Source organism: Lutra lutra, chromosome 3 (assembly GCF_902655055.1).
Source record: "Lutra lutra chromosome 3, mLutLut1.2, whole genome shotgun sequence".
NCBI lineage: Eukaryota > Metazoa > Chordata > Mammalia > Carnivora > Mustelidae > Lutra > Lutra lutra.
This window is the reverse complement of record NC_062280.1, coordinates 102,285,049-102,308,013: the sequence shown is the minus strand read 5'-3', so window position 1 is coordinate 102,308,013 and position 22,965 is coordinate 102,285,049. Positions and strand designations below refer to the sequence as shown.

At 38.6% G+C, this 22,965-nt stretch overlaps 1 long non-coding RNA gene across 1 annotated transcript in view; it reads right to left on the bottom strand.

Annotated features, from left to right (window-relative positions):
• The window catches only part of LOC125096096 (uncharacterized), a 30,782-nt gene extending 8,103 nt beyond the window's left edge, over positions 1-22,679 (bottom strand). The window contains exon 1 of the long non-coding RNA XR_007126060.1: positions 22,575-22,679. This is a non-coding gene — a long non-coding RNA (uncharacterized LOC125096096). The remainder of the gene's footprint in view (positions 1-22,574) is intronic.
• Between the last annotated feature and the right edge of the window lie 286 nt (positions 22,680-22,965).

The following is a 22,965-nucleotide window of genomic DNA, read 5'->3' as shown; positions in this document are numbered from 1 at the left end:
TTCAACAGATATTATTAAACACCTACTCTTTGCTAGGCACTGAGACAACAGGAGGGGGTAAGCCTGATACTCATCTTGAGCTTAGATTATCTTAGAGTCTAGCTGATAAAACTGATATTAAATAATTTCATCATGATCCACTGACACCCGTACATCCTTAAGCTATTTTATCCTACTTGCCTTGCAAGAAAAGCTAAACCATCACATCCCTCCGAGGAATTTTCCTTGTTCCTACTTCTAATTCCCCATAGCCTGATAGTTTACACTCTACCTACAATGCTAACCTGTTAGCCAATTTTAAATTATTTAATATCATTTAATTGATCGTACGCTCATTGAGGAATATTCAACTCTGAATATCCAGAGTTCCCAAAAGCAACAGGGAATCAATAAGTGTGGTGAATTTGAATGTGTATAAAACCATAAAGTGCCCATGTTTTATCAGAAAGAGATTATTTTCACATTCCTTTCTGCTTTGTTTTTCTGCTGCTTTCATTGTTTTTATTCTTCATTACCAAGAAATTATAGAGTTGTCATGCTGCCTTATAAATTATTCACTAACATTAATGCATGTTGGATTATTTTACTACATGTTATGAGGATAATAATAAAATCAAGCAAGATGCATGGGACACAAATGAGTCTAGAAATTACTCCAGGCAATTTTTCTCAACTTCTTTGTGAATATATATATAGTAGGTGAGCACATAAAATAAGTAGAACCTACCTAATTAATTTAATTCCTTGTTCTTCTGTGTGTTTATGTGTGTGTGTGTTTAAACTTATGGACATTTAGTGACTACAAAGAAAATACTATATGCAGAGTCCATGTTATGTAAATGTATATATTTTAAAGAGAAGAGTAGAATTTCATTGCTTGATCATTTTCATATTCATCATACTATCATACAAATTTAAAGTATCCCTCCAATGCAAATCCTCCCCCAAAGAATGACAATGCTCTACCACCAAGGATATGTCACACTCTAAGTAAGGTAGTAGAAGCATAAGCCTTTTCTCTTGGGAATTTAGTTTTAATGAATTGCTTTTGTCTCCAATCTAGAAAGTCTCCAATCTACAAAGGGGTTATGACTGATTAGTTTACTGCTAAGTAATGGGTGTTATTTTTAAAAAGAGAGGTATACCAGTGTCACGAATAAAGCTGCTTAGTCTTAATGGTGGCCCTATTTATTTCCTTGGATGAAAATACTCCTAAGGGAGCGAAAATGGTATAGTTGGTGGGATGTCATTTTTATATAACCAAGGGTAGATTGTTAGAGTAATTGCTCAGTCAGAGACATCTAGTGACTGCATTATATTCGTGGTTAACTTCTATTGTTTCTCTTTCTCAAATTCATTTAAATGAAAAGTCATGTCACACACTTAAGATGACCTTGTATTCACAGAGGTCTTAAAATGTAAATGAACACATATTTTTCTATCAACAAATAGCCCATAAGAAGTAAATAATTTTTACTATCATTTCTGGTACATTCTTCCACACCTAATCATACATGGCTTATTAAATTACCCACCTAATGAAGTTTCAATATTCAAATGTAACTTTTAATCAATTTGCTAAATGACAAGTAAGCAAGTTAGTCAGATTGGCCACATCTTTGATAGTGTGCTCATGTAAAAGGAACGTATCAATTAAAAAGTAACCAAAGCATGTCATTAAAATAATGCTGGGGGTCTTGTTATTTGTTGTCCCTATAATCAGAGTCTGATTGGCAACTGTGAACTTGAGAGATACAGACAATGACTGTAACATAAGGATAAGGGAATTTCTTTTTCCAGAGAATTGTCCTATGTACCCTGATAACACCAATATGAAGTGCTCAAGGGCTGTCTTTAAACTGATTTTGACTGGTCTGGATCATTTAATGACACTATCTTAGCAATAAATACTTTCATAATGTATCAGAGTGTTTGAGTAGATGAACTCTTGGGAAATACACACACACATTTGAGTAGAAGTTCTAAGAAATGTGTAATTTCAGAGTTTTTCATCATAGAAACCCACTCTGCAGATAACAATTTTATTTCAAACAAATATACATAACACAATTGTTTGCATAAAGATTATTTTTTCAACAGTTTTAGTAAAACCAGAAGAGGTAATAGTTATTTTATGAGACATGTAGTTTGGTGAATAAAAAGTACAAGAGTATGTATAGTCCAAGAAAAAATAAAAGCCAATCATATTGAGGATAGTGAATTTCATTTTGAATGCAGTGTCAAAGATATAGAAACACACTTACAGCCTGGATATTACTTCCAGAACCTCTGTATCCTCTGCCATTTGCTCTTATTTCTTATATTCATTTCTATGGGATTCAAATTGTTTCCTTGAGAAAATATTTACAAACTGTTTTTGAACTTGGGACTATTCACATACTGAAGTGTTCTTTTATATTAATAAAATGGCTGTGATATGATTTTCTTGTTTGCAATTCTTCCTTTGATAGCTCAATTTGCCAGCACGGCTGAAAATAACTAAACATCTTGAATGTAGACCCCATTAATTTCTCAGTTGACAAATGTGTGTGTGTGTGTGTGTGTGTTGCTCAAGTCATTTTGTTAGGGTGAAGATACCTCACCCAAATCCAATGAGCTGGTTGGCTTCTAAGAAATTATTTTAAGAGAAATATGCCTCTTTTCATGGAAAAAACCAACACATTTTAGCCATTAGGATGACTTTGCATATGTGTGCCATCTCTCTATAGTAAGATTAAAAATGGAATATGAGATTAGAATTTGAAGAAATATCAATATCATGTCATCTCCTGAAACTAAAGCTAATAGTATCAATATAAGAGGGAACAGAATAGCCATTCTCAGGTGTAGATGTCTTCTTAGTGTGTTGTCAAAGAAATAAGACTAACTGTGAAGATTAAATGTGATGTGTGAAGCATGGAAAAGGGAGGTGGAGATGCAATAAACATGTATATGTCTTTGTTTTCTGCATTTTGCATAGAACGGGTATACGGAGTATACAAAATAACTCCCACTTTTCAAGTGATGCCTTCATTCTTACTGGTGGCAAAAATAGGTGATGAGGGTAAGTGTGAGCAACCCTCGCATGTTATTACAGGCTACAGCTGCATACTAGAGCAACCCTCGCATGTTATTACAGGCTACAGCCGCACTACTAGAACGTGTCCTTTGGCTTCCTGAGGTTGTTGAGGTGTCAAGAATGTTGGGATTGGTGAGGAACATGGAGCAAAAGGAAATAAGTGTCAGCTCTGTCCTGGAGAGTCAGTCAAGTTTTGCCATCAAGGCTTGAGCATAGTCAGGAAATGCTGGAGATATTTGGGGCATAAATTTGGCAGTTATAGGAGTGGAGAGGAGAGGTAGAGAGGGATGGCTACATGATTTGCAGGGCTCTGCAAAAAAAAAAAAAAAAAGTATAAGGCCTCTTATTCATAATTATTAAGAATTTCAAGACTATAACAGAAGAGTGTAAACCCAGCATGTGCCTTTCTATGTGCAGAGCCCTGGGCACGCACAACACACATCAAGGTGGCTTGGTGTGAGGTGTTGGAACACAACCCAGATCCTCGCCAGTGTGACTGGTGCCACATGGGATCCTGTAAGAAAACTCCAGGAGATGGAGGGCAAGAGTTTTCCTGGGCCAATGCTCAGAATAGACATGGGAGGATCCCTGGAGTGCTTTCTTGTCCTCCTTTAGACTTGCTTCTTGTCATTTAAAGCTAAGAGATAATTGTTGTTGTTCACTTGTCACACTTGATTGCCTGCATGTAGCCCATGTCCCTCACGTAGCTCCATATCCTGTTTGTAACCGGATCTTGTGTAAGGTATAAAAGAAGTGATTGTGTGAAATAAAGTCATCTACTGATCATCAGCTCGTAGTCCCCTCATCATTTCTTCTCTGATCACCAGGATCCCCACCTCGTGAAGGTGACAATGGGGGCAGAGTCAAAGGATCCACATCAAGGCATCTTTTCATTCTTACTTAATTATTGAATGCACAGTGTAAAATAGTGATTTCATAATGCCTCTTACTTTATTTAAGATGAATTAATTACTTGATAATCTTAGCTTGTAGTCTACTTTAGTCCACAGGCCACTGAGTAATGTAAAGGATAGTTTCATCATTTAAATTCAGGGAGATCGCATGGTACATTAAAGATTACATTTTGGTTGTATTACCAACATATATGAGGTGAAAGAATTAAATTACTTAAGTCTAACCTGTAAAATTAATATTATGTTCATGTCTGTAAGTGAATCAAACTACTGAAAAGAAAATACACATTTCCCTATTTGTAAATCAAGGGTCTCTAAATTCCGTCCCATGCTAGCATTGATATAACATGTATTTGCGTGTGCCTGTGCACCTTTGTTGTAAGGAATTTCACCAAGGGTATAAAGATCAGGGAACGGACCACAGCCTCTTAGAATTGCTCTTTATTAACCAAGTGAAGGAGAAAAAGCCAGTGATCATTGAGGAACAAAAGAGAAAAACTAATTTACTCTTTTCTAATTCTAAGGCTATTAAACCATGTTTGGCAGCTAGATACTTTTATTTCCAAAACAAATAAAGGTCTTTGCTGGGGTTAATTACAAAGAAATGAAAGTAGTATCTGTTCTGATCACATCACAGCTGTCATTTCTCTAACAACACCACATTCCAAATTAGAGGCCACGAAACACCTTGGCACTATTGTTGGGGCCAGAACCTTTTCAGATTACACTTTCTGTGCTGAAGAAATGACTGTTACAGGCAATTTAGCCACAAGTTTCAGGATTTAATATAAATGCACAACTTTTTTCCTTAGAAAAACTTTAAAGAAGCTCTGCATTTGCATGTCTACAGCTGTACATATGAACCCCAGCTCTTCAAGCAAAATCCACTGGGAAGTTTTCACAAGGACAGATGTGTAGGCTCCATTTCCAGAGATTCAGAATAACTGATAGGGATTTGGGCACACTTGCTGAAATTAATAATGTCAGTATTTATCCTCAAATAATGTCAGTATTTAAGGAAGCTTAGCGAAGCTTTATGTTTGGTGACTACTGTCCTTTGAGGTAGAGAAGAAGAGAATGTGTGTTTTGGGATGGATATATCAAAGTGCTCCAAATTCCTAAACATGGGCATCCCTTCCTTAGTATCTTTGGTCTGGAAGCTTTAAGGACGGTGATCCGAACCTGCTAAATCATTTTTCTGCTGCAATGGCAAAATCCTAGATGGGGCCGGCTTATGGGGGCTAGGGTAAAGTCACAAGCTGCTATATTTATGGAAGACTTGGTCACGGGACATCCAGTGAACCTGGGGCAAGTAGAAGGAACATCATGAGAGCGTTACCTAAAAGCAGCCTGGAGCTGCTGTCTGAGATAGATAATGGTGAGTCTCGTCTGCAGAGTGAATGAATCTGAGTTAACACATGTATGGAATAAAGAACTGAGCACACAGCTTCTGTCTTCAATGTACATGGCTGGACCTGGTGAAGAGGAAAGTCATCATAGGATTCACAAAATAAGAATTTTGTTAGCAGACTCCCAAACTGCTACAGTGACCAGCCTCCTACCGCAGAACACCAGCGGAATCATAGGAGCTAACAGATGGGTGCTGGGAGCCAAGGAGCTGGCTTTGGACTTTGGACCTACAGTTTGCAGGCTGTGCAATACTGACAAGTTGCTTTGTTTCTCTAGGCTCTATTTCCCTAAAGTATAAAATGGGAATATTAAAATTTGAGAGGTTATTTGAAGGCTTCATTAAGTTAAAAACAAAAATAGTGGTATGTAGTAAGTACTCAGTATATGTTGGTGATTAGAATTACTTTCATGTATTGAAACTCTGATAGTCCAAAAAAGAAAGAGAGTATTACCAGTAATTTAGCACTTACTATGCTAAACAGCTTATAACTCAGAGCCAGTGGGATAAACCTGCTATTAGGAGCTATGAAGGGGATGACTTACCACCAGGCACATTTCCATCTGTTGCTGTTGATTAAACATGCCATTGGAATTAAAGTTGTCACACGCTAATTATGAAGCCAGCGATGGCTAATTCATATGCCTTTGAAATATACTCCCAAAGTAGCAGGTAAACAATGTTGGCAATTACAGCATCTCATTAATTCTGTAAAATGTGATCATATTAGTTTGAATTGGTGGTTAATAGTTCCTTTTTACAGGAAAAGTGACGATTGTAAGGGTTGAAAATCTTCCAGTCTGCTACCAGATGTGAAATTTAAGTATAAAGGAGAATTCAAGAATTCGGAGGAAGGAGGTTTTCCTTGGCAAGCCATGTCTAAGGTGAGTTTAGTTTGATAACACAAATGCCTCTTGGATAGTAGAAAATCTAGGTTTGTTCCAGGTCCCAAAGAATTCATTCCCCAGAGGGTCAGACAAATGGAGAAAACTTTCATACCTCCCCAGTCACTGGAGCCATCCAGCATTTCTCTGGGCTGGTGCTGTAAGCCAAAACCATGTAAGAAAATTCCAGGAGTTCACAGAACATCAGGCCAGCTCTTGACCATGTGTCTACTGTCTGGGTGATTCATGTCCCAGCTGAGACTGTGAGGGACTAGAATAAGAAGGTCATGGAAGATCTTTTCCTGACATATTCCTTGTTAAACAAGCTTCTAATGGTTCATTTACCACTGGAAACACTTCTAATTCCTTTGACCAATAGGTCATTTTTATTATATGTATTCTCTCATATTTACATCAGCAAATTTTAGAATTCTTAAAGTGTGCAGATGCTTTGTAAGATTCCCTTTTAAAGACTATTTGCTATTGAGGAAAAGAAACATCTTTTAATTCCCTAGGATATACTTATTTGTCCTAAATATAAATACGTGAATTAATAAACTCAAAGGCAAGGCATAAAAAATAAAATATATCTACTCATTGCTCCTTTTATTTTACAAATAATTTATGGCAACATTAGATTTGTATTTAACATAGCCACCAGTGTAATCTTTTTTTTTTTTTTAAGATTTTTTATTTATTTATTTGACAGAGAGAGATCACAAGTAGACGGAGAGGAAGGCAGAGAGAGAGAGAGAGGGAAGCAGGCTTTCCGCTGAGCAGAGAGCCCAATGTGGGACCCGATCCCAGGACCCTGAGATCATGACCTGAGCCGAAGGCAGCGGCTTAACCCACTGAGCCACCCAGGCGCCCCCAGTAATCTTTTTTTTTTTTTAAGACAGTTCATCGTTGTTTAAAAGAAAGGGAACTAGTATTTATTAAGACTAACTAACATCCAGTCTCTTAACTTGCATTCTTTTATTCACCTTTATTTCTTTTTTTTAAGATTTTCTTTTTAAGTAATTGCTGCACCCAACATGGGGCTCAAACTCACAACCCAGAGATCAAGAGTCATGTGTTCTACCAACTGAGCCAGCCAGGTGCCACTGGTATTCCCCTTTAAAGTGGGTATTTTTATTTTGATCTAAAAGAAGACAAAAGGGAGGCTTTTAGAAACTATGTTGCCCAAGGTCATTAAACAAGCTTGACTCCAAAATCAGAAAACTTTCTGGTATATCTTGCTACGTCAAGTCTTGTTTACATTGTCAACAAACAAACAATAAAAAAAAAGAGTTATGAAGTTTGGTGTGACACAAAAGCAGATTCTAACCTTGGATGATCAACAAAATCAGAAACTTGAAGGAAATTTTTCTTTTGGTTGATTTTGTGGGTATCAGTTTTTTTATTGGGGAATGATAAATACAGTCACTAAAACAATATTTTTCTTGGTCTAGGCAACATAGAATTCTGGAAAAGAAAACCCACTAAGATCATTTGAAAGCAATTTGCTGAAATTAAAGTATTATTGAAATAAGAAACCAATCTATGGTTAAGACTTGCCCTACATGGCTGGGTAGCTCAGTCCGTTAAGCGCCTGACTCTTGATCTCAGGTCAGGTCTTGAGTTCAGGGTTGTGAGTTTGGGCCCTGCATTGGACTCCATGTTGCGGGGTGGATCTACTTAAAGAAACTTTCTCTATAAGATGAATAAAGTAATATTTGGATTTCCAATATAACCTAGAATGTTCCATTCCATTACGATATATATAAACCTTCAAACTTGGCCTTGGAAAAAGCATCACATAAAATTACATTTCCAGGGGCACCTGGGTGGCTCAGTGGGTTAAAGCCTCTGCCTTTGGTTCAGGTCAGGATCCTGGGGTCCTGGGATAGATCCATGCGTTGGGCTCTCTGCTCAGCAGGGAGCCTGCTTCCCCCTCTCTCTCTCTGCCTGCCTCTCTTCCTACTTGTGATCTCTGTCTGTCAAATAAATAAATAAAATCTTTAAAAAAAAAGAAAAGAAAAGAAAAAATTACGTTTCCAACATACTGGTATTGACTATAGCCTCTCCTCAGTTGCTTGTTCAAATCTTCCCTTGATCTGTATCCTGTTGTCTTTACAACTTCTATTATTTTAAAATGTAATAATGTTAATTTCCCCTGAAAATAATTTGTCTTGCTTATTGGCACTGAAGTTTGGTAACAATTTCTTGGTTCTCACCTTGATGACAACTCACCTAAATTTTCTTCAAACAACTCAGGGTGAACATACGACTGGCCTGAGATGGCTTCTATCACCTGGTATCTCATACAGTCCCCAGATGTGCCATCCCCATTTAGGATTTTCTTGTGGTACAAGGGCCAAACGTATCGACTCAGAGTCTATAAAAGAACTTAGGAAACATATGAAGTGGAATATACAGGCTAAATGTATAGCATTATTATCAATAGCATTTTAGTTGACTTTTTAGTAGAAATTAATATATCCAGGTTGGAGGAAACTATACAAGATAAATTACCTTGTTTCTTCTACAAATATATTGTTTGGGGGTAGGGTGGGCAATGAAAGCAGAGCTTCAGGATTAAAAGACATTTAAAAAGACATTAAAAACTATCAGGCAAAACTAATGAGAGATGTTAGGTATAAAATAGATATTATTAATATTGGTTTGCCCTTAAATACTAGATGCATATGGAGTATTTATATACTACTGATGTTCCTTTTAAAACTTACATAATTGAAAACATATCAGGTTTGGCCTAATAAAATTATATGAGAGAAAGTGGAATGCACTAGAACACTATAATTTAGGCAGGATAGTTAGACTGCCTTATTTCCTTAATTTCCATTTCCAAATAAGCAGTTAATGATTGACTCTTTTTCATTGGCTGTCTGAAAAGAAAGCAATGCACACAATAAACTTTATCCATTCTCTAGTCCAAGAGTCAAATCTGCAGTATCTACTGCTTTGAATAGAACAAATACATTTGGTCAATTAAATTCAACCAGGTATTTTTTTGTAGGCAAGAATCTTAGAATCATAGCTTAGGTATTGAAGGACGCTTGGAGATTACAACCTAATTTCCTTAACTCAATTCATTTTTTCCTCATTCACTATCCATAATTTCTCAAACTGGTGTCCATGTGTAAATACACTCATGGGTTGGGTTAATTCATTACCAAAACAGAGCAGACCCTCAGCCCTCTCGGCCATCTCTGCACTGTGTTATGTTCTGAGAACTGTGTGTGACAGTAACAACTGGCCAGGGTGATTTGCCTGCCACAGTGGGATTCTACCTCCCTGAAAAAGCCATGAATTCAGCATCCAAATTTGTAAATAGACATAATGACATGATGGATTTAATTTGATAATATGATTTCTACTTTGGGAACTCTCAGAACGCTGCCGATGAATGTGTGTGAGCGGCATCGTGAAATCAGGCAAGACTGATATCAGAACTAAATACTGTTCAGGTCTTCCTTTGCTCTGTTTTGGATAGGAAAAACAAAACAAAACATAAGCCTCTCTTCCAAAAAACCTTCATTTTTCCCCATGACATCCTTACAAGTGTTCTCTTTTTAAAAAATATTTAATTAATTTATTTATTTGAGAGAGACAGAGAGAGAGAGAGAGAAGGGGGAGGAGCAGAAGAAGAGGAGAGAGTGAATCTTAAGCTGACTCCCCATTGAACAAAGAGTCTGACATGGGGTTCAATCTCATGACTCTGAGATCATGACCTGAGCAAAATCAAGAGTTGGATGCTCAACCAACTGAACCACCTGGGCGACCCTCTTTATAAGTTCTTCCAAAAACACACAATTTCAAAATACTGCATTAGAAAATTTTCAACCACTCAAATTCCCTATTAATAGATACAAAGGGGATCCAGGAGTCAAATCAAAATGAGGAACTTTTTTTTTTTAAGCTGTTCAGTGTTAGGCCAGAGATAAGGCCCTCTCAGCAGTAATCTTGTTTAGGCAGCAAATTAGCAAATCTGTTCACCTATTGAAAAGCATAAAGAAAAGATATTTTAAAAGGAACCTCAGGAGAAAAAAGACAACTTTTACATGAAAATGTAGGAAAAAAAGGTAAAAAAGTATGATATGCAGATCTTGATTTAGCCTTTTCCTGTGATGCCATCAGTTTCTGAAACACATTTAAACGTATTGCACCTTATGTTAATCAGTTGCTTCAGTACTAACCTGAGAGTGGAATTAACCTGAAAATAGACATGGGGGCTGTTCTTGGATTGATTTGCAATACGGGGTGTGTGTGTGTGTGTGCGTGCGCACATATGTATATGTATAAGCATGAATATATATGTACATATATTTTAATGATGATATTTCATGTGCTTAAAACTCATTCATTTGGTAAAGAAAAATTAATGCTAGAAAAGAAGAGAATAAAAACGGAAAAATGGAATTTTGTAATTTGTAAGGGTATACATATTCATACTTCTTTTTTGAGGCAAACAAATGAATCATTGGTTTTAGCCAAAGTAGTCTGAAAAACTTAAAGCTAGTGAGTTGATATTTGATTTTTTTTTTAATAGGGAATTTAGATTCAGAAAGTAAGATTCACAGTGGCTGTCCAAATTAAAGCTTGGATTTTTCATTAGTTGCTTGCTATTTTTCCATGATTTTCAATGTGTGTGGTAGATAAAGACTTGGCAAGACACAATGGGCTTTAGGAATTAGATTTTGGAGGCATCCTGTGGAACTTGGAGAATCATGATAGTGTAAGTGGGCACAGAAGTCTTTGAGATGTCACCAAGCCTTGTATTATCTCCTGAACTGATGGAATATTTTTAAAATAATTTATTATTGGAGAGAGGGACAGAGATAACCAGAGAGAGAGCAAAGTAGGGGGGAAAGGGAGAAGCAGGCTCCCCACTGAGCAGGGAGCCTGACATGGGGCTCCAGGTCCTGGAATCACAACCTGAGCCAAAGGCAGACATTCAACCAACCAAGTCACCCAGGTGCATCTGGTGGAAAACTTTTGCAAGTAAAAGGGGACATAGCCCTCTGTCAGTAATAAACTCTAGGTTCAAGAAGTTGATTGTGTTATCTTGGAAACCTATACTTTCACTAGCAATCTTGTTATCGTCTTGTAATGTTTGCTTCAGAGTTAGGCAAGCAGAAGTGTTATTCAAAAAGACTATAAAAATTCACTCACAGACTACTTATTAGAACTTATAATAACCACCTAAAGACTTTGGTTAATCATATTGACAAGAGGACCAAATGGAAACTAGACTTATGTTTGGATTTTTGTAGCCCTCTTCATAGATAAAGGGAAACTACTCACATTTTAGGGTTCATCATATTCCACAAAAGGAGTTATTTGCCTTCAGCTACTCAGTTGAATGTGGAAATATTTTCACCTCATATTGTTAGAAGATTACTCCCTTTACATTTCTTACTAGAATAATGTCTTTTGTAGATTACATTGTTTTCTCTGTTTCTTCTACAATTGGAATATAGGCCACTACTATATATCATAATTTCATTGGCTTTCTAAATTATTTTTTATGATCTCCTTAGACTTAAGATATCTATGAATAATAACACTTTAGAGAGAACATCAGTTATATTTGATGGCCTATATCATGGTTCAAATGTCTCCCAGTAACTTGTATAACATTGTTCATATAACTTAAATATTCTCTGCATTATATTGGAAAGATTATGTTAATAATTTTAGGCTGAAAATGATTAGGGGTAAAGAGAGTTCTCCAAAGAAGCAGAACCAGTAGAAGATTAGATAGATAAATAGATGACTGATAGATAGATGATAGATAATAGGTAGATATAGATGGATGTAAGTGTAGGTGTAAGTATAGGTATGATGTGACAGAAATTGAGAGAGAGAGAAAGAGAGATTATGTAGAATTGGCTCAAACAATGATGGAGGCTGAAAAGTTCCACAGTTTACTGTCTGCAAGCTGGAGACCCAGGAAGCAGATGGTTTAATTTAGTCCAAGCCCAAGATGAAATGAAAGGTACCTGCTTTGTGGCAGGAAAAAAGGGATAAATTAGTCTTTCCTCCACCTTTTGTTCTATTAAGGCCCTCAAGGACTGAATGGTGCTCACCCACATTAAAGAGGTCCATCTATATGAGAGAGTCCACTGATTCAAATGTTAATCATCCAGAAAGACCTTCTTAGACACAAGGCAGAAATATGTTTAATCTGGGCATCCCATGGCTAGTCAAGTTAACACATGAAATTAATCCTTACATGTCCACACCTTATCAACTTGGTACCCACATACATCTCCTTACACTACACCTAATCTCCAAATGAAAACAAATATAGGGTCATAATGCTACCTAACTTGATATGACTATCATACATTCAACCAAAAATACACAACCATTTCCCCAGAGGAGGAAGTAAAGTCCTTGAGTGATGTTTACTGTTCTTAGCATCCCATAACCTAATACTAAATGTAAAGTTGACATATGCAATAATTATATATATATATGCATATATATAAATATACACATATATACACATACATACATACACATATACACACAATAATATTCACACATACACACACACACATATACACAAACATATTCACATATACACACACACATATACACAAACATATTCACAATAAAATAATGAGGAAATACTTATGATCATTAGTTTTTATTTCTGTAATTGAGAACTATAATTGAGCTGGTTTAGATCATGTTCAGCTTTCTGAAGAACCTTGTACCAACCCTGCAAAATATCGACTAACACTGTAACTAAACTTCAAAAGGTCATTTCCTCACCCTATCAAGCCAGCTGCTGGAGAATGGTAGGGAACATGATAACACCAGTAAATTGCCTGAGCATGGGCCCAATGCTGCACTTCCTTTGCAGTGAAGTGTGTTCCTTAATCTGCAACAACACTGTGTGGAATATTGTAATGGTAGATAATACGTACTCTAAGCCCATGGATGGTGGCTTTGGTGGAAGCTTTGAGCACCTGGAAGACAAGTCCCTCCAAAATAAGTGTCTATTCCATTAAGAACAAAATGCTGTCCCTTCTGTGATGGAAATGATTCAATGAAATCAATCTGCCACCAGGCACCTGGCTGATCACCACAAGGAACAGATTCATAATAAGGGCTCAGAATTGTTTTCTGTTGGTGACAGAGTACATAGCAGTGGCTATGCACAGCCAAGTTTGGCCTTGGTGAGCAGAAGTCTGTATTGTTGAGCCCACCCATAATTTTCTATCCTTACCACCATGACCACTTTGTTTATGAGACCACTGAGTGATGACAGGGATGGCTGGGGGAAGAGGTTGACTTGCAGCCACAGAGCTAAGGTTACCCTTTGGCATGTGGGACACAAATATCTTCAGGATATTTCACATTCAGAGAGGTCTATCCACTTGCCTCTTCCCCAGACTTCTTTGTTGTGAATTTTCTAATCCTGTCCCTCCCAGGTCCCTGACCATTAACCAAACTACTGATCACAATTCATGCATCCATATATAATTTCAAGTCTGATCTTTTTCCTTCCAAGAAAAATGAACAACGAGGTACACTGCCCAAAGCTCTGCCTGTGGAAAAGCTTCCCCTCACCATTGTCCTTCAAGGGTGTTCCGGAGAAAGGCCGTGTTGCTACAGCTATCCGGTGGTAGGTGGCATCTGCATAACCTGCGGAACCATCTGCCAACAGGCCCCGGTTTTCTCTTCTTCTATCAGCTGATCCTAGGACACTCCCTGAGATGCTTTAAGTGAGAGAGCAGGCAGACTGGCAGGAGTGAGGATCATGGATATTTGGGTCACTTCCTGTAACTCACTTGTGCTTCAGGGCCTGCCCAGGCCTGATCACGTACATAAACATTCTATTTGATAGTAAAGTGTTGCTGTACCCACCCAACTCTATGGTTTGGAGTGTCAGATAACACCAGTTTATGGTGGACACTTCAGATTACATAGTAACTTGGTGGCTCATCATTTAGCCTGTAATCTCTACAAAGGACAAATAGTAGGCTAAAGCCTGTTTCTCAAAAACAAAATAGTTATCTTTGGAAGATGACTGGGTCTTGCTCCAAAATCCTAAAGGCCTATGCTGCAAAACACCTATGGGGTCTGGACAAATGCTCCAAGCAGCATCCTGAGCTGCCACTGATATGTCAGTGGTATTGAATCTGGTGGATCATTATGACTCAAGTGGCAGGGAGTTTGCAAAGTACTCGGGAAATGTTGCAGAACCTTCTCTCATTCTGGGCCCTACTCAAAGCTAGCAGTTTTTTGGGGTATTCAATAAATGGATTAGAGTAACACACCAAATGGGGAATATATTGTCTCCAAAATCCAGAGGCTTACTAGGTGTTATGACTTTTTCTTGGTTGTAGGAAAGGTCAGATACAACAATTTCTACTTGACTTGAGAAGGGATATCTTGGCATGTCCACACCACTAGTCCTTAAGAAATTTCACTGAGGTAGAAGTTCCTTTAAGGGTAGAAGTTCCTTTAAGTTCAATAGGATTTATTTCCCACCCTTTGACATGCAAATGTCTTAGAAATAAGTCTACAGAGGTTTGCCACTTCTTACTCGCCAGGTCCAATCTGCATAATGTCATCAATATAATGGATCAGTGTAATGTAATAGGGAAGGAAAGGGAATATCAGATCCCTGCAAACTGAATTATGGCATAGGGCTGGAGAGTTGATGTATCCCTGAAGTAGGACAAGGAAAGTATATTTCTGGCTTTGCCAGCTGAAAGGAAACTGCTTCTGGTGGGACTATGGACATGTATGGATCAAAAGGCATTTGCCAGATTAATAGCTGCATACTAGGTACCAAGGGATGTGTTAATTTGCTCAAGCAATGAAACCACATCTGGTGCAGCAGCTGCAATTGGAGTCTCCACCTGGTTAAATTTACGATACTCTGTTGTCATTTTCCAAAATTCATCTGACTTCTGTACAGGACAAATAGGAGAGCTAAAGGGGGGTGTGGTGGGAATCACCAACTCTGCATCTTTCAAGTCTTTGACAGTGGTACTAATCTCTGCAATTCCTTCTGGGATGCAATATTACTTTTCATTTACTATTTTATTAGGTAAACACAGTTATAATGGCTTCCAGTTGGTCTTTCTCACTATAAAAGCCCTCACCTCATGGATCAGGAAACCAACATGGGGATTCTGCCAGCTGCTAAAATGTCTATTCCGACGATGTATTCCTGAGCTGGGGAAATAACCACAGGTTGGGATGGGGGACTCACTGCACTCACTGTAAGCTAAGCTAAGCTAAAACACAATTGATCACCAGACCTCCATAAACCCCTCCTCTGAATGGTGGCCAAAAGTGATATTTTGTGTCTCCTGGAATTACAGCCAGTATCCAATAGTCCCTAAGAGGTCTGATTGGTTCCCGTCTCCCAATGCACAGTTACCTTAGTAAAAGTCAATAGGTCCCTTTGGGGAAGGCTGAGAGAAATACTAATAAATTTTTGGTAGTGTCCCAGAGTCCTTCCATCAGAGGACTTGGCTTCTCTTCATTCAAGGGACTCTGGGTCCGTAAACTGGCTTAAGTCTTGGAATTCATCAAAAAACCATGACTTTTTGTTTTTATAAATCAGTTTAGATTTTTGTTCACTTGATCTAGAGGTTTTCTGCTTCTACATATCAGATAAGAATTTTGAGACTTTCTATTCTATTTCACTTCTAGGAATTCCATGATCAACTAGCCAGTGTCATACGTTTGCATGAATCAGAATATTCTGGTTGCTGCTTTGATTCTGCTCTTCATTTCTGTAACCACACCTCCCTTGCCTTTAATTGGTTGCATGCCAACACCTGTCCCCCATCTCCCACACATACCCCAGAATCTACTTAATCCCACTGAATTTAGATTTCCCAGTTTGTTGACTACAGTTCCCATTGCGAAGTCTAGACTTTTGAGAAGAGTGATCATAATGCTCTTCAAGAAGAAGAGGAAGAGAAAGAAGGATCCTGGGGCTCTCTTCACATACTTATTTCTCATAGTATAGGTGAAAGGCATGTCTTCTGGACTTTCCCAGTGTGCATGGGTAGGTCTTAACTCACAAATCTACACTAACAAGTCAATCCCCCTGAGACTTTGAATCCCTTCTACATTAGTCCAAAGCCTGCCTGGCACCACTAAATCAATTTACATGGGTCATCGTTTGGTCCATGTTTCAGCCAACCAACTGAACAAACTGTTAGAGCCCTTTCTAACTCTCTAAGCTATAATCTTCAGTGCAGAATCTCTGCTCAGTGATTTCATGGTCAATAAATTCTGCCTGATCTAAATTTAAGTTCCTTCTGCCATTATCCCACACTCTTAGTATCTATTCCCATGATCCCTAAATTTCTGTCTTTATAAATTAGAAAATTTAAGTTGGTTTTTTGGAGTGTAACATGCTTTATCATGGGTCACACATTATACCACACCTGTAGAAGCCTGCTGGGATGTGAGTCTAGTTACTGGTCTAGAAGCAAGGAGGGGTCCTGGGATAAATATTGTCTTTCATGGCAACTCTTTCAAGGGAGTCATTGCTATTTCCTCCAGCAATGCAAAGTTAATTCCTTCACTGGGAAGTGGAAATGCCCACACCACTGTATGTGGAGAGGCCAATCCACTGGGGACAAGGATGCTACTGCCATTGGAAAGATGGAAAGTCCACTTCTACTTAGGTTGGGGAGACTTCCTCTTCTTTATCAAGAAGACTCATCAGAAATTAGAGGTTCAGTGTCACTAGCTCCATCAGGATCTTCCCACACATCCTCTTTCCAATTTATGAAATCTTACTTTTTCCCTATCAATGCCCTCAACTGAACAGTAGGCACCTAGTGATTCTGGAAGTTCAGTTTGTGTTTTAATTCAGCCAGTCATAAGATGAGGTTTTTGCTTTTCATTTTCAGCAACTTTAGTCTTACAGCTTTCACTCTTTCAAAGCATACTCCTTCAATGCACACATAGAAGTTTATAGGTTATTTGTGCTTGACTTGCGATAAGAATTCAAATCCTTGGGGAGAGGAGTCAAGATGGAGGAGAAGTAGCAGGCTGAGACTACTTCGGGTAGCGGGAGATCAGCTAAATAGCTTATCTAAAGATTGCAAACACCTACAAATCCAACGGGAGATTGAAGAGAAGAAGAACAGCAACTCTAGAAACAGAAAATCAACCACTTTCTGCAAGGTAGGACTGGCGGAAAAGTGAATCCAAAGCGACGGGAAGATAGACCGCGGGGGGAGGGGCCGGCTCCCGGCTCCCGGCGGAGCAACGGAGCAAAATCAGGACTTCTAAAAGTCTGTTCCGCTGAGGGACATCGCTCCAGAGGCTTAACTGGGGTGAAGCCCAGGTGGGGTCAGCGCGGCCTCAGGTCCCGCAGGGTCGCAGAAGGATCGGGGGTGTCTGAGTGTCGCAGAGCTTACCGGTATTAGAACGGGGAAGCCGGCTACAGAGACAGAGCCGAGGAGTGACTCTTAGCTCAGGGTTGCCTTGAACTGGTCGCAGACTCCGTCAGCTCGGAGCGCAGCCGGAGGCCAGGGTGACGGGAGTCACTGGGCGCTGTTCTCTGAGGGCGCACTGAGGAGTGGGGCCCCGGGCTCTTGGCTCCTCCGGGCCGGAGACCGGGAGGCCGGCATCTTTATTCCCGTCCTCCGGAACTCTACGGAAAGCGCTCAGGGAACAAAAGCTCCGAAAGCAAACCCGAGCGGATTACTCAGCGCGGCCCCAGGTAAGGGCGGTGCAACTCCGCATGGGGCAAAGACGCTTGAGAATCACTACAACAGGCCCCTCCCCCAGAAGATCAACGGGAAACCCAGCCAGGACCAAGTTCACCTACCAAGGAGAGTGGCGGAATTCCAGAGGAGAAGAAAGCAAAGCACGGAACTCATGGCTTTCTCCCCATGATTTTTTAGCCTTGCAGTTAATTTAATTTTTTTTTCTTTTTCAATTTTTTTTTCTTTTTCTCTTCTTCTGCTAAATTTTTTTAACTTTTACCGTTTTCTTTTTAACGTTTTTTAAATAGTTTATCTAATATATATATTTTTTCCTCTTTTTATATTTTTTCTTTATCGGCTTTCTTTTTTTAAATAGTTTCTTTTTTTTTTTTCTTTTTGAACCCCTTTTTATCCCCTTTCTCCCCCCTCACAATGTGGGATCTCTTCTGATTTGGCTAAAGCATATTTTCCTGGGGTTGTTGCCACCCTTTTGGTATGTTACTTGCTCCTTCATAAACTCTTATCTGGACAAAATGACAAGGCAGAAAAATTCACCACAAAAAAAAGAACAAGAGGCAGTACCAAAGGCTAGGGACCTAATCAATACAGACATTGGTAATATGTCAGATATAGAGTTCAGAATGACAATTCTCAAAGTTCTAGCCGGGCTTGAAAAAGGCATGGAAGATATTAAAGCAACCCTCTCAGGAGATATAAAAGCCCTTTCTGGAGAAATAAAAGAACTAAAATCTAACCAAGTTGAAATAAAAAAAGCTATTAATGAGGTGCAATCAAAAATGGAGGCTCTCACTGCTAGGATAAATGAGGCAGAAGAAAGAATTAGCGATATAGAAGACCAAATGACAGAGAATAAAGAAGCTGAGCAAAAGAGGGACAAACACCTACTGGACCACGAGGGGAGAATTCGAGAGATAAGTGACACCATAAGATGAAACAACATTAGAATAATTGGGATTCCAGAAGAAGAGGAAACAGAGAGGAGAGCAGAAGGTATGTTGGAGAGAATTATTGGAGAGAATTTCCCCAATATGGCAAAGGGAACAAGCATCAAAATCCAGGAGGTTCAGAGAACCCCCTCAAAATCAATAAGAATAGGTCCACACCCCGTCACCTAATAGTAAAATTGACAAGTCTTAGTGACAAAGAAAAGATCCTGAAAGCAGCCCGGGAAAAGAAGTCTGTAACGTACAATGGTAAAAATATTAGATTGGCAGCAGACTTATCCACAGAGACCTGGCAGGCCAGAAAGAGCTGGCATGATATATTCAGAGTACTAAATGAGAAAAACATGCAGCCAAGAATACTATATCCAGCTAGGCTATCATTGAAAATAGAAGGAGAGATTAAAAGCTTCCCGGACAAACAAAAACTGAAAGAATTTGCAAATACCAAACCAGCTCTACAGGAAATATTGAAAGGGGTCCTCTAAGCAAAGAGAGACCCTAAAAGTAGTAGATCAGAAAGAAACAGAGACAATATACAATAATAGTCACCTTACAGGCAATACAATGGCACTAAATTCATATCTCTCAATACTTACCCTGAATGCTAATGGGCTAAGTGCCCCAATCAAAAGACACAGGGTATCAGAATGGATAAAAAAACAAAACCCATCTATATGTTGCCTACATGAAACTCATCTTAAACCCGAAGACACCTCCAGGTTTAAAGTGAGGGGGTTGAAAAGAATTTACCATGCTAATGGACATCAGAAGAAAGCAGGAGTGGCAATCCTTATATCAGATCAATTAGATTTTAAGCCAAAGACTATAATAAGAGATGAGGAAGGACACTATATCATACTCAAAGGAACTGTCCAACAAGAAGATCTAACAATTTTAAATATCTATGCCCCTAACGTGGGAGCAGCCAACTATATAAACCAATTAATAACAAAATCAAAGAAACACATCGACAATAATACAATAATAGTAGGGGATTTTAACACTCCCCTCACTGAAATGGACAGATCATCCAAGCAAAAGATCAACAAGGAAATCAAGGCCTTAAATGACACACTGGACCAGATGGACATCACAGATATATTCAGAACATTTCATCCCAAAGCAACAGAATACACATTCTTCTCCAGTGCACATGGAACATTCTCCAGAATAGATCACATTCTTGGTCCTAAATCAAGTCTCAACCGGTATCAAAAGATTGGGATCATTCCCTGCATATTTTCAGACCACAATGCTCTAAAGCTAGAACTCAATCACAAGAGGAAATTTGGAAAGAACCCAAATACATGGAGACTAAACAGCATCTTTCTAAAGAATGAATGGGTCAACCAGGAAATTAAAGAAGAATTGAAAAAATTTATGGAAACAAATGATAATGAAAACACAACGGTTCAGAATCTGTGGGACACAACAAAGGCAGTCCTTAGAGGAAAATATATAGCGGTACAAGCCTTTCTCAAGAAACAAGAAAGGGCTCAGGTACACAACCTAACCCTACACCTAAAGGAGCTGGAGAAAGAACAAGAAAGAACCCCTAAACCCAGCAGGAGAAGAGAAATCATAAAGATTAGAGCAGAAATCAATGAAATAGAAACAAAAAAACAATAGAACAAATCAACGAAACTAGGAGCTGGTTCTTTGAAAGAATTAATAAGATTGATAAACCCCTGGCCAGACTTATCAAAAAGAAAAGAGAAAGGACCCAAATCAATAAAATCATGAATGAAAGAGGAGAGATCACAACGAACACCAAAGAAATACAGACAATTATAAGAACATACTATGAGCAACTCTACGCCAACAAATTTGACAATCTGGAAGAAATGGATGCATTCCCAGAGACATATAAACTACCACAACTGAACCAGGAAGAAATAGAAAGCCTGAACAGACCCATAACCAGTAAGGAGATTGAAACAGTCATCAAAAATCTCCAAACAAACAAAAGCCCAGGGCCAGACGGCTTCCCAGGGAATTCTACCAAACATTTAAAGAAGAACTAATACCTATTCTCCTGAAACTGTTCCAAAAAATAGAAATAGAAGGAAAACTTCCAAACTCATTTTATGAGGCCAGCATCACCTTGATCCCAAAACCAGACAAGGATCCCATCAAAAAAGAGAACTACAGACCAATATCCTTGATGAACACAGATGCAAAAATTCTCGCCAAAATACTAGCCAATAGGATTCAAGAGTACATTAAAAGGATTATTCACCACGACCAAGTGGGATTTATTCCAGGGCTGCAAGGCTGGTTCAACATCCGCAAATCAATCAATGTGATACAACACATTAATAAAAGAAAGAACAAGAACCATATGATACTCTCCATAGATGCTGAAAAAGCATTTGACAAAGTACAGCATCCCTTCCTGATCAAAACTCTTCAAAGTGTAGGGATAGACGGCACATACCTCAATATTATCAAAGCCATCTATGAAAAACCCACCGCAAATATCATTCTCAATGGAGAAAAACTGAAAGCTTTTCCACTAAGGTCAGGAACACGGCAGGGATGTCCGTTATCACCACTGCTATTCAACATAGTACTAGAAGTCCTAGCCTCAGCAATCAGAAACAAAAGGAAATTAAAGGCATCCAAATCGGCAAAGAAGAAGTCAAACTATCACTCTTTGCAGATGATATGATACTATATGTGGAAAACCCAAAAGACTCCACTCCAAAACTGCTAGAAGTTGTACAGGAATTCAGTAAAGTGTCAGGATATAAAATCAATGCACAGAAATCAATTGCATTTCTCTACACCAACGACAAGACAGAAGAAAGAGAAATTAAGGAGTCCATCCCATTTACAATTGCACCCAAAACTATAAGATACCTAGGAATAAACCTAACCAAATAGACTAAGAATCTATACTCAGAAAACTATAAAGTACTCATGAAAGAAATTGAGGAAGACACAAAGAAATGGAAAAATGATCCATGCTCCTGGATTGGAAGAATAAATATTGTGAAAATGTCTATGCTACCTAAAGCGATCTACACATTTAATGCAATTCCTATCAAAGTACCACCCATTTTTTTCAAAGAAATGGAACAAATAATCCTAAAATTTATATGGAACCAGAAAAGACCTCGAATAGCCAAAGGAATATTGAAAAAGAAAGCCAAAGTTGGTGGCATCACAATTCCGGACTTCAAGCTCTATTACAAAGCTGTCATCATCAAGACAGCATGGTACTGGCACAAAAACAGACACATAGATCAATGGAACAGAATAGAGAGCCCAGAAATGGACCCTCAACTCTATGGTCAACTCATCTTTGACAAAGCAGGAAAGAATGTCCAATGGAAAAAAGCCTCTTCAATAAATGATGTTGGGAAAATTGGACAGCCACATGCAGAAAAATGAAATTGGATCATTTACTTACACCACACACGAAAATAGACTCAAAATGGATGAAGGATCTCAATGTGAGAAAGGAATCCATCAAAATCCTCGAGGAGAACACTGGCAGCAACCTCTTCGACGTCAGCCGCAGCAACATCTTCCTAGGAACATCACCAAAGGCAAGGGAAGCAAGGGCAAAAATGAACTTTTGGGATTTTATCAAGATCAAAAGCTTTTGCACAGCAAAGGAAACAGTTAACAAAACCAAAAGACAACTGACAGAATGGGAGAAGATATTTGCAAACGACATATCAGATAAAGGGCTAGTGTCCAAAATCTATAAAGAACTTAGCAAACTCAACACCCAAAGAACAAATAATCCAATCAAGAAATGGGCAGAGGACATGAACAGACATTTCTGCAAAGAAGACATCCAGATGGCCAACAGACACGTGAAAAAGTGCTCCATATCACTCGGCATCAGGGAAATACAAATCAAAACCACAATGAGATATCACCTCACACCAGTCAGAATGGCTAAAATTAACAAGTCAGGAAATGACAGATGCTGGAGAGGATGCAGAGAAAGGGGAACCCTCCTACACTGTTGGTGGGAAGGCAAGCTGGTGCAA